General features: G+C 30.1%; 1 protein-coding gene across 2 annotated transcripts in view; it reads right to left on the reverse strand.

Moving 5' to 3' along the window:
* Positions 1-12262, reverse strand: part of LOC142330487 (extracellular serine/threonine protein CG31145) — a 514347-nt gene that overhangs the window by 483723 nt on the left and 18362 nt on the right. Inside the window, exon 1 of one of the 2 annotated variants that reach the window (XM_075375767.1) lies at positions 9534-9700. The exons of the other annotated variant lie outside the window; for it this stretch is intronic. The gene's annotated coding sequence lies outside the window, so the exon portion shown is untranslated. Of the gene's footprint in view, positions 1-9533; positions 9701-12262 lie in introns of those variants that run through there. 2 annotated transcript variants of the gene reach the window in all.

A 12262-nucleotide genomic window follows, 5' to 3' on the forward strand; every position in this document is an offset into this window, starting at 1 on the left:
TTAAAAAACCTCGTAAATATTCCATTTTTTGCGTAATCGAATTTCTTTATTTTAATGTTCACTTTTACTATCGCTAGACGTAATATTTAATCGCAACAAATAATAATAATAAATCGTACTTATGGCTACATTTTTCCCCAAATTACTTGTAATTTAGTTCGATTCAAGCGTTCTACATAAATCTACGAATTGTATATAATCTTATAAATAAATCGCTGAAAAGATATCGTTTAAAAAAAATCAGTTTCGTAGACAAATTTTTAGATAAATTACATATTATTTTAGTCTTTAATATAAAGTTACACTTGTTTTGTTTGTAGTCGCATCGACGATACCGGTCTTTAGCGACTTAAATAAAACTAAGTGTTCGTAAGTAATTAATAGACGACAAACATCGGACAACGAATATCGAAACAGGAATACGACCGCTAAACCGCTATCATTGCGCGTACAAGTATAATAGGTGTCACACGTAAACAAAACCGCTAAATCGAGTTCTTCATTCCGCTATCGGAGAGAAACCGCAACAATCTTTTGATGCGTTTCTTCCGGTGAACAACCCCTTCGCATCTGAACCCGGGTTTAATTGAAGTGGGTGACGTAGAAGTAAGCGGTTTACGGACCGTTTTACATTGCACGCCTCATAATTCAGCTGAAGAGAGCCAAATAGGTGGACGTGTAATTTTGTGTGCACGATCCTCAGCCGCATTAAGATGACTCGGTCTCTTCTGTTGTTCGGGGTAGAAAGTTTCTCGAATGCGTTCTCCCGGATACCGTGTAAGGTCGTAGGAGGACTAGGCAGCCTGAACTTATTCCATCGAGTTCGTACTTTGATACGGACTGTCTCCGTGAAGTCGCTCACATGATAATTCCAATCGGAGGCCGTTGGTTGCCGCTCTGTTACTTATTTTTACTTAATCGGTTAAAATAATTAAAACAACTTTTTTAAATTAAATACACCGAGTGAGAAATTAACAAAAATGTTTTCAAGATCAAACGTGAAAATTTCTACAAGATTTGAAAACGTAGTCTACACGCTTAAAAAACGGACAATGTTTTACGGTCGCTTAAAATTAATGAAAGAAGAAAGATCGATCGACAAGAATGATTATCAAAAGGACCCGTTTGAATTTCATATTAGGTGAACGTATCTATAAATTTAACAAAGATAGGATTGCAAAAATCAACCCTGACGCTTTAGAAAATAGGAAAACAAAAACAAATCGGTTTAAAAATTTATCTAAACTAGAAATTAAAAAAAAAGAAGAAATATTTATCGGAGAGCTTTTCAGAACAAAAACGGAGAAATACGCAACTTCAGAATGAAACAAGAAGCGACAAAATAAAACGGTCAGAGAGAAGAACATAAGGCAGCAAAAGGATGAAAATCTACCAGGATAAGATAAAACAATCCAAAGAGAAGTGATTTTGTTTATGTGCAGCGTACAGCGGCTTTTCACGAGAAAAACAGTGTTTTTCTCGTAAAAAGCCGCTGTACGCTGCGCATAAACATTTAAAAAAATTAAAATTCACAATAAACTATTAAATTTCAACTTAAGAAATCAGCAGAAGATTTACTAAAAAATATATCTGTTGCGTTTTTACAAACTTTTTTTTTTTTGAAGACTGTTGGTTTTATTATTCTATTTTGATTTTATTTAAAATATTGAGATAGGCCTGTAAGTAATGAACACCCGATGGAAAAAATAAACACAAAAGTAAGGAACCTACGTGACGATAAAAAAAAATAAAAGAAAACTGCTGACGAACGCGAGCTATATTTCTTTGAAAAACAATAAAATGTATTCCGGACTTTTAAAAAAAATAGATTTCTTGAATTTTTTCTCGAAAGTACTTTTAATATTATTTCACTGATACCAGGATATATTTCATCAAGTTATAAAAATCCAACGATAGGTTTCGTATAATTTAACGCAGTACTTGGATTTACGAAAATTGGTCTAAATATGTCCGTTACTAGTTTTAATAAACTGCCGAACCTTTTTAAAGATCTTGCAAAAATATTATTTAAAATAAAATTGTTTATTTTCAATAAACAATTTAACTATTTTATTGTTAAATAAAACTGTTTATTTTTACAGAAACGATTATTTAATTCTGAATTATCTGAGGTACGTAAATGAATTATTGTGATAAAACAATATTTAGTTCGATGATTTCTGAATAACGATTTATTTTTTATACGTTTAGTATCTTTGTGTATTTATTTTAATGTTACTGCACGTATTTATATTTTAAATAATCAATTAATAAGGGTTTTAATCAAATTTATTTTAATTTTTTATTTAAGTGTATTTCTTAAAGGCTTTTACCGTGATTCATCTTGATCCATTAGATAATTGCCGGACCTGTTCCTTTATTTTTATCGATGGAGTAGCATTTTTGACGCGATCTGTATATTATTATTATTATTTACCGATCGCAATAAAACATTTGTTTTTCTACCGTTGTATTATAAGTTTGAATTACCCGGCTGGAACCTGTATCATAATGACTCTCATTAAGAGTCAAATGTAACCGATCAGAAATGCTACTCTTTTCGACCGCTGAGCGATCAGAAGCGGGTATCGTTGAATGTATCGGATATTTTTACTTCCTTGTACGTAAAGAATTGTTATTGCGAAAAATTTCGGTTTCTGATTTCAACGGAAATATCCATTTTGACCAGTTTCGGCGTAACGTCTGTACATATGTATGTATGTACGTACGTATGTATCTCGCATAGCTCAAAAACGATTAGCCGTAGGATGTTGAAATTTTGGATTTAGGACTGTTGTAACATCTAGTTGTGCACCTCCCCTTTTGATTGCGATCGACTGAACCAAAAGTGTCCAAAAAAGCCCAAATTTCCATAAAATTTGGATTTTGGACTTAACCGCAGTAATAAGTCCTCATTGAGATTTATATCATAAGCGGTAATTATTTTCATCGGTTCCAGAGTTATAGCTAAATAAAATTGTAATTAATGAAATATTTGGATCTTACACAGGGAAGGCACATCGGTGCAAATCAGACATCTCCTTTCTTATTTTTTTAACTTTTTTTTTATTAAATATATTGATTTATTAATAATTATTAACCCGTGATTGTAAAAAAGAAATACAATAAATAATTATTCAATAATAATAATAAAATACATATTAGAAGTTATTAGTGAAATAAAATTTTATGTACCTTTAAAAATGTCTATATATAACTTAATAGGCATTATTACATATGTGCATACGTAATTGATTCGGTGAAACATCTGATTATTTAATATTAATTGAAAATTATAATTTAGAATCGTATTATTTTTTAATTTTCTACTTTAATTTCTGTTTAATTTTATTTAATAATTCTGGAATTTCTGTTTAATTTTATCTACATTAAGGTTAAATAGAGAGCGACTGAAAAATAGACCCTCACAAGAACAACATATACGCTGAGTAATACATGCCCGATCTTTAATAAATTGCAACAACTTGTCTTTTAGTTCATTAATCCTCTGATATTGTGAGAAAATATTCTCCCCAAGTCGGAATTGATCATCATTTCATTTAATCGCTCTCTGGTTTGATATAATTCTTCTGATCTTGATTTGCGTACACGTTCTCTAGTTTTCAAATTTTCTCTCTCTTTGTATTCATCAGCCTCTCTCAATCTTTTTATTCTTTCCTTGGTCTTAACGTTTTCTTCCTCTTTGTATTTATCATGTTCTCTTAATCGTTTTAATCTTTCTTCATTTGCAACACTTTCTTCCTGTCTATTTTATTTTGGTTTGTAACACTTCTTCCTTTTTTCATTTTCCTTTTTTTGTAACTTTTTTTTAATTAAAATATATTGATTTATTAATAATTATTAACCTGTAATTGTATTTTTTTTTACAATAATACAATAGAAAAAAATCTAAAAAAAATCAGATGTTATTAGTAAAATAACATTTTATTTACTTTTAAAAATGGGTATATGAAATTTAATAACCGTACAAGGAAGTTAAGCGGTGTCCACATCAGATTTTTTTATTTTAATTTGACTTAGTAGTTAGCAAGCAATTTGCCGGCCTCCTAGGCGGGACTGGTAGCCTTTCATCCTTAGGACCCGGGTTCGAATCCCGATGTCGCATGGCATTTTCATGCGCCACAAAATCGCCGTTTCGTCTCATCCTCTGAATGTAACGGTCGTTCCGGATACGAAAGTACGCCGATAATAGGTAACTAAGTTTCTATATTACGGTGTTTATTCTTTTGTTAATTATGTCGGATTCTGAAGAAGAAATGTCTTTAATACCGATCGATATTAAAGAAAAGGCAGAACTTATCGTTAATAACCTATCGCCGTAGAAATGTACTGTTTATAGAATTCTTTGAAAAATTAAAAAAAACGAAATCAATAATGCCAATATTTTCTCAGCCGTAGAAAAAATACTCTGTAAACGGCCAATAATGCATTAATGCGAAGTTTACGACGGTCGTCAATACTCGCGTCAAACTTATTTCGCGATCGTGCAATAACGGCTTTCATTAAAGGCTCGTCGCATAATATACATTTATTTAATTAATATTAAAGGCTTTGATAATGACAAAAGAAAATGAAAAAAATAGTTCGTATTATCTTTCCGGGCAAGTTAATTTTCGTTACAATTTTGTCCGCTAATTCATTCGGAAAAAAATATAAATGCAATCACCAAAACAAAGAAGTATTTATTAAAATCGCTCCGTCCTTATCCTTGAAGGATAAGACTTGAATGCGCATTAAAGGGAAAAAAAGATAAAGAATCGAACCGGGAGAGTGTGATCAACGGTTAAACGTTAAAAAATGGACAAAAATATTAGTTATAAAATTTACGATAATCTCTAAAATTAATATTCTTTTAAATACCAAAAACGAAGACCAGAAACAAAGCGACAGTACTTAATTACTTTTTCTGAAGTGTTATGTTATTACTGAAATTAATCTTAGTAAAATAATCTCAATACTACTCGAACAAAGTTTATCGATAATAAAAATCGACTTTACTTTCCTGCAGTAATCAAAATTAATTTCATTTAAGTAAAGTTAAATGAAGGAATATAATAATGGAAGGTATTATTTATATAATATATAAATGAGGGATAATATAATATAATTGCATTCGCGCGTACTAAAATAATTTTTTAATTTCCCGGGTTTTTATTTTAAACCGGGTTTATATTTTTTATGTGGCCATAAAAGGGCGGATTTTCGGATGATTTTGTACTTTTACCTTTCCTTATATTTACAAATATACTCGCAAATACCCGTCATAATAAATAAAAACTAAAATTTTTACACCTCGTGTAACTAAAAATTACTTCTCGATAAAGTAAAACTCGATTTTAGAATCCCATAGCTGGTTATAAACATTTTTGAAATTCGGTATATAACTTATTATAAATCTTCCAGAATTTTTTTATATATAGTCTGTTTTATAGATGTAATTTGAAATCGTACGACCGAAATTTCAAAAACTAAGTACCGGAATTGACGTCCATTTTTAATAAAAAAAGTCGACAGGAGCCCGCAGCACTTATTTCATAAGGTAATTTTTTTTCATTTTTCATAGTTCTTTCGTAGAATATTTCAACAAATTTTCAGCTCCTAAATCCGTGAAGTACAGGAATTTCATCTGTTTAAAAAAAGGGGAAAAATTTTTGCGGCGTCGGTTAGAAAAATAAATGAATCTTTTATCCCGATCGATACATAGTAATACATATATAGATCGCATCGATACGATTAGACTTGTTACTTCACCGATGGTATTTTCCTGGATGAATTAAGGAAATTGTTTAATCAGAGCGTCGATTATATTAAAGAAAAATAGATGTAATTTAAGCCCCTATTAATTATTTGAAATATTAAAGTAAATACAAGAAGAAACTCGATTTAGAAATAATTCACAACTCAGGAGTTAATTAAAATTATTTAAGAAAACATTTATTATATACATACCGAACAACGAACGACAGAACATTCGGACCTATTTTTTATTCTTTAATTAATATTATTTAAAAAATTCATCGGCAGAGTAATATTGTTTTTATAAAAGAAATGTTTTTAATTTTATTTTAATAAATCGGTGGGGGAGGGAGTTTTTTTTAACGGTTCGGTAATTTATTAGGTACTTACGTATTAACGCCACCGCAGCTACAGCTTTATTTTAAAACTAAGTAGTCAATCGGATTTCGGTGGAAAACGGGCCGATATGGAGTTTAACATAGATTCAAAAAAGTCTGTTTATTAATTTTAATAAACGGTTATTTCTATTTATTTTATAAAAATAATTTAACCAAACTTAACCTACGCTCGCTTCGCTAGCTAACCTTGACTAATTCACAGGAGTGTTTTGATTATTTAAATAATAAATAATTGCAATAATTACTGAATTTATTAAATAAATACTCAAAAAATTACGGTGTTAATAAGTCAAGGTTAGCAAGCGTAGGTTAAGTTTGGTTAAATTATATTTATAAAATAAATAAATATAAATAACCGTTTATTAAAATGAATAAAGATACTGTTCATTTTCCACTGAAATCCGATTGACTACTTTGTTTTCAAATAAAGCTGTAGCTGCGGTGGCGTTAATACGTAAGTATCATTTATTAAAACTGGAAAACATAAATAGATCTTTTCTCGTAAGCCAAACGGTTGCGTAGGAACATAAAAAAACCCATATCTATGTGGTTGATATTATTTCTTTTTCTTTTAACGCACGTTACTTATGACGTTTCTTTTTCGTAGAGATTACACGTTTATAAACACTAGTATAAGTTAACGTGTTTAATTTGATAAATATAAAATTTAGGTTTACACTAAATTCATATTTACGAGCGCCAAATTATCATTCGACCTGTTTTTGTATCTTGAAAACAACTCCTTATGACTTTTTAAAGATTATATACTTCAGATAGGAATATAACGTACAAAAAAGAAAATAAATTCTCGTTACACCGATGACAAATTTAGCGTTCTGTTTTAAGACAATTTGACATTTAATAATTTATTCAAAAAAATTTGATAATTAATCGTTATCGTTATTATTATTAATTTATTTAACAGTTTACCGAAAATTTAGAAGATTCGTTTTACGGACAACAGAAATATTATCTTTAACTTATCGGGAGTATATTTCAGCCCACCGGTCCCGTTTTCAGACGTAATTAATGCCGTATCGATAATCCGTACACGATTACGGAAGAATTATAATAAATTATAATTACGATTTATTTACATATATTATGATTTATGTACTCCTTTATTAATAAACGGTTTACAGCGTTTAAATTATTCTTATAATTTTTACGAGAAATAGGCGATAATTTTTTTGAAATAATTTCCGAAACCCCGATAAAAGAATGAAATACTGTCGACATTCAAAAATATAAAAATATTTTCTTTACGGAAGAATAATTTTTTTCCTTTTGGATATTCCCATCTCTTCTGACTCCATAAAAATCTAAAAATTGACTCCGGTATACTTTTCTTTTATAGCCGGCCTTAAAGTTTCGGTTCTTTTTCGAAATCCGATCGCCACTTTTTTCAATTTTTTCTTCCAAATCGACGGATATTTGGAGGTATTGACCGGCGAGCGTAGGTTTAGTCTGATTTGATGATATTTATAATTTCTCTGCAAATACCACCGATTTGTAAGAGAAAACTGAAAAATGTAGGTGTCGGATTCCGAAAAAGTACCGAAGTTTCTAAATATCGCTTTCGTCGTTTCTCTTCGCAGATAATACCGCTATATTTATATCAGAAGGTAAATTAATTACATAACAGGATAAAAAAATTCTGTATCGGTAATTTAAAAAGTTCATTCGTTTATCGGATTACGACAGATTTTTAAGTAAGGGGGTAAAAACCGTTACAAAATTCTCTAAGTTAGGTAAAACTTCACTAATAACGCTCCCGTTAATATTAAAATTCTATCGTACATAGAAAAAGATTTTTAAATCGTTTCGTTGGACGAAACGCTTACGAATTAATTTCGTTCGCAAGAAAAATCAAACCGTATCGGTTTTATTACTAAAAAAAATAGTAATTTATTCGAAAAATATATAAATTTTTCAAATAACAGTAATATTTTTTCGTTATAGAGAATGATATTTCAGTCTAAAAAAAAGAAAAGATATCAGCGGGTTAAATTTCTCTTTAAAAAAATTAACGTATCTGCCGAGTGATTAATTAAAAATTTTTGTCTTTACAACAAAAAAAATTCTTATTATTTATCCACGAGTTTTAAATAGCACTTATATAAAAAATAATTAATTTTCTCCAACGCCTTTAACATCTTTTTAAATAGTTATCTCAAATATTTATTAAATTAATGCCTTCAAAAATGTTCTTAATTACATACAGATTTTATGAATTTATACAATATTAGGAACAACTTTTACTTTTTATCGCTGATCTGATCGAATTTATTCGGTACTTTCCCGAAGATCCTTCCAGAAAGCGCGGGAGGATTTCCTTTTTGTTATCCGCAGATTAGTAAATCTACTATTTCTGACGCGACCTATATTACGATTTCAATAAAGTTTAATTTACTTTTATAAGTATAAATAAATGGTTTTATTAAAAAAATCAACGGTTTGAAATAAGTTACGTATCAAATTTTTTATAAGTAAATCTGAACGGTTTTAAAGTTAAGCGCGAGTCATGTTTTTTTCATTTAGATTATGATCAATGTGAGGATGTAAACGACATCCTCGCTGTACGACCGATGAAGTAACGGAGTACGATTAGCAAACAAACAGGGGAAGTAATCGTATGTACTGTTTATCTTTCTTTTATAGGTATCAAGAAGCCCATAAAAATCATCAAAAATACTAAGTTCAAAATAAATGAACAAAAAAACAAATCGGCATAAAAGGCAAAAACACTTAAGACTAAACAAAATTTACTTAACGCATAATACAAAAATAGCGGCTTTTTAATTCGACAATTATTTGTTTATATTTATTTATAAATATATTTCTTACCCTTGTTCTGGATTGTTAATTTATTTTTTTTCCATCTAAAACAACGGTAAAACAATAATAGATTAAAACGAATTACGCCAAAAATAATAAAATAAAATTTGAAAAACTAGCGATACGATTTTAAATATTCGATAAGGAAATAAAACAGATAACTAAAATATTAACGAATAGAAAAAAAGAAAACAAGCGCTGTTTACCTTACCGGCGATAATGTCAACCGGTTAGAAAATTTTCCACTGGATGCGATGTAGAAATAATAAAGATTAATAATCGATTCTGTTTCGTCATATTGCTTATTAATTCTAAATAGAGATTAAAAATGATAATTTAACTAGATGAAATGAAATATTAATTAACCGCGTCGAATAAAAGAAAAAAAAAACCGTAAAAATATATCGAACGGAATAGATTTTTAGGGTAGAAACCGTTAATAAAAAAAATATAAATATGCTGCATAACCGTATCGCATTACCGCAATAAAATTATAGTCGAATATAAAATTATTAATAACAAAAAATTAAATAAATTTACCTGTTTAAAACGCCCAAAGCAACAGCACAAACGATAAATAAAAATAAATAAATTACGCGCACAGTTAAATTACGATAAAAATTTTTTTAACGAGAATGAGTTTAGGTGCAAACACAATAGAATAAATAGTACGACAGTCCTGGTTTTCGTTTGGAGACAAACTAATATTATCTGTATAATAGTAGAGAAAGATAGGCTAGTTAGACGAGAGTCTATTTTGGTGTTAAACGGCGACCTTAGTGCTAGTAACGTCCGATAGATCGCGCAGCGACCGGTACCACATATCCATCTACCGATGTACGTACGATCAGACCGCGTTGTTGCTCCGCCCACGGCCGACAGACGACTGACTGTTAACGACGGTCTGTAGCGCGCGCCTCTGAAGACTGCGACCGTGATGACTTGGTCGTCTTCCACGACCGCTGTGCCGTAATAGCCCTTTCGGTTGTTCTTCTTCCGCTGCGTCCGGTTACGTATCGTTTTACCACGCACGACTCTCGTCGTCGGTCATCGGAAGCGGAAAAGGGTAGCTTTGCTGCCGGCTACTGCGTGTCGTCTCGACTTCTTCCATTTATCGCTATTAAATAATTTAATTAACCCTTTAACGTAGAAACACGGTAGATGTAATTTTTTATTTCTCCAGTCTCCCGCTCTACGATTGCGATTATACCCTCTTCAATCCGAAATAAGTCGGTAATTACTGAACTTCTTGAAGCCGTCGTTTCACTTTCCGATGATAAAATAAAATTATTTTTTTTAATTACGTAATCGCGTACTTTACAGCCCTAACGCGATCTTACCCTTGAATACGCGTGACTTTTTTTTAATAATTAAAAAATTATAATCTAAAAACGGTGTAAAAAGTTTAACAATTATAACGACTGCATTCCATTTCCTAATAATTTTTTAGTGCATGTTCATCGTTGAATCTCCTGACACTGTATAAAAATAGCTTTTTATTTAAATAATTGCTACGATTGATTTTTTTTTTACCTACATAAATTTATAATTTACTTTTAAGTGCTATTTGTACATAGAAATGCGAATAATCGAATAAATAACAGACAAATTAATTAATTTTTAAATTTTTTACAGGAAGAAATACTCATTTATCACTAATATTTCAAATTTATTGTAAAAAAAATAATAAATAAATAAAATAAATAAATAAATAAAAATAAAAAAATAGGGAAATAAATAAAATAAACACCGATGGGATCGTTCGGGGCATAAGCGAAGCGTGCTTGTCTGCTATATCGAACCTCCCGGGTCGATACAACTTAACCGATCGATCTGTTTTGTTCAAAACCTAATGGAATATTGTATTTGTTATTTTATTTTCTAGTCTAAATTGGTCGGCTCATAAATAACGAATATTTTTTTAAGTTTTCCAGATACGTTCCAACAATCGTTATATATAATTATTTCACGAAAATTCAAACGTTTTCAAATATTTGGAAAATTATATTAATATACTTTTTAAAGTTTGTTTTTGGCAGCGTAAAATTTGAAATATAACTTTTAATAATTTCCAATGAATCATCAACCACCCGACCTACGTCGCGGCTGAGTTGTTTCTAAGCTTTTCATCCTGAAGGGATCTAGGGATAAATCCCGGTAAGGCGTAGGAATCTTAATGCGATACAAAATACTTATTATATCCCACGCGACAAGCGTAATGCTTACGCGATGAATTAATAGTTTTAACAAAAATAGCTTCGTTAAATAATAAACAGAAACCTAAACAATCGTTTATCAAATAATTAAATTCTACAAACAAATCCTATTTTTATTTTTAAACGATTACTTAACTCCATAAAACTAGTATTCTACAGTCAAAAGTTCCACGTTAAGTTCAAGCGTTATTGAGAATCTTTTTTGTTACTTCAACTTCGACTGCCCGCAGCTAAGTTTTAGTTATCATTTTTTTTTTATTAGCGGTTGAATTTTTCTGTAGCATTTCGTAAGTGTTGTTTTTTTGTTCTCTTTTAATCATTTGGTTGTATCGTTTTCGGTATTATTTATTCAAATTATTTAGTAGGAATTGAAAAGTTTACGTGTTAACAGTTTAAAAAATTATACGCCGGATGGATTTTAACCGTCTAACTTTAAACATGGATAAAACCGTTGACGTCGTTATTAAATAATTATTACGCCTACTTACATATTATTACGTGTCAGAACGAGTTCTTAAAATCAAAAATGGGCTGTCACATCATTATCTGTCTCTCGTAAGTATGAATCATATAGACCGATATTTAGAAAATTAACTATATTGACTTATCCTTGAGTTTATATTTACGATCGTTCTATCTTTGCTATATTCTAAAGACATTACGATATCCACTACTATCAAACCAAAAAAAAATAACTGTTTTAGCGTATCTCAGCACTATCCTTTGGCTTATTAAGAGAAAGGGCCTTATTCTGGTGTCATTTTAAATAAATTACGAACCGTTTAAAAAATCTTTCTTCCGATTTATTTTTTATTTTTATCGTTTTGAATTAAAAGATTTTCTTTTATAGAAACGAAATTACTTTATCGATGAAATTTTATAATTCATTCGTTGTGTTTATCCATCGGGGCAGGTCTTGCCACGGCCAACCACCACTTTATTCTACACCGTGCCAATTTCTTTGTCTTTTCGTATTTTCCGTATCCCATAATTCCATCCGGCATTTGAAAACTTTACCGATCCCTCCATCGCATCCCCCGTTAGATATCTTCT

The sequence above is a fragment of the Lycorma delicatula genome, chromosome 9 (genome assembly GCF_047948215.1).
Source record: "Lycorma delicatula isolate Av1 chromosome 9, ASM4794821v1, whole genome shotgun sequence".
Classification (NCBI taxonomy): domain Eukaryota; kingdom Metazoa; phylum Arthropoda; class Insecta; order Hemiptera; family Fulgoridae; genus Lycorma; species Lycorma delicatula.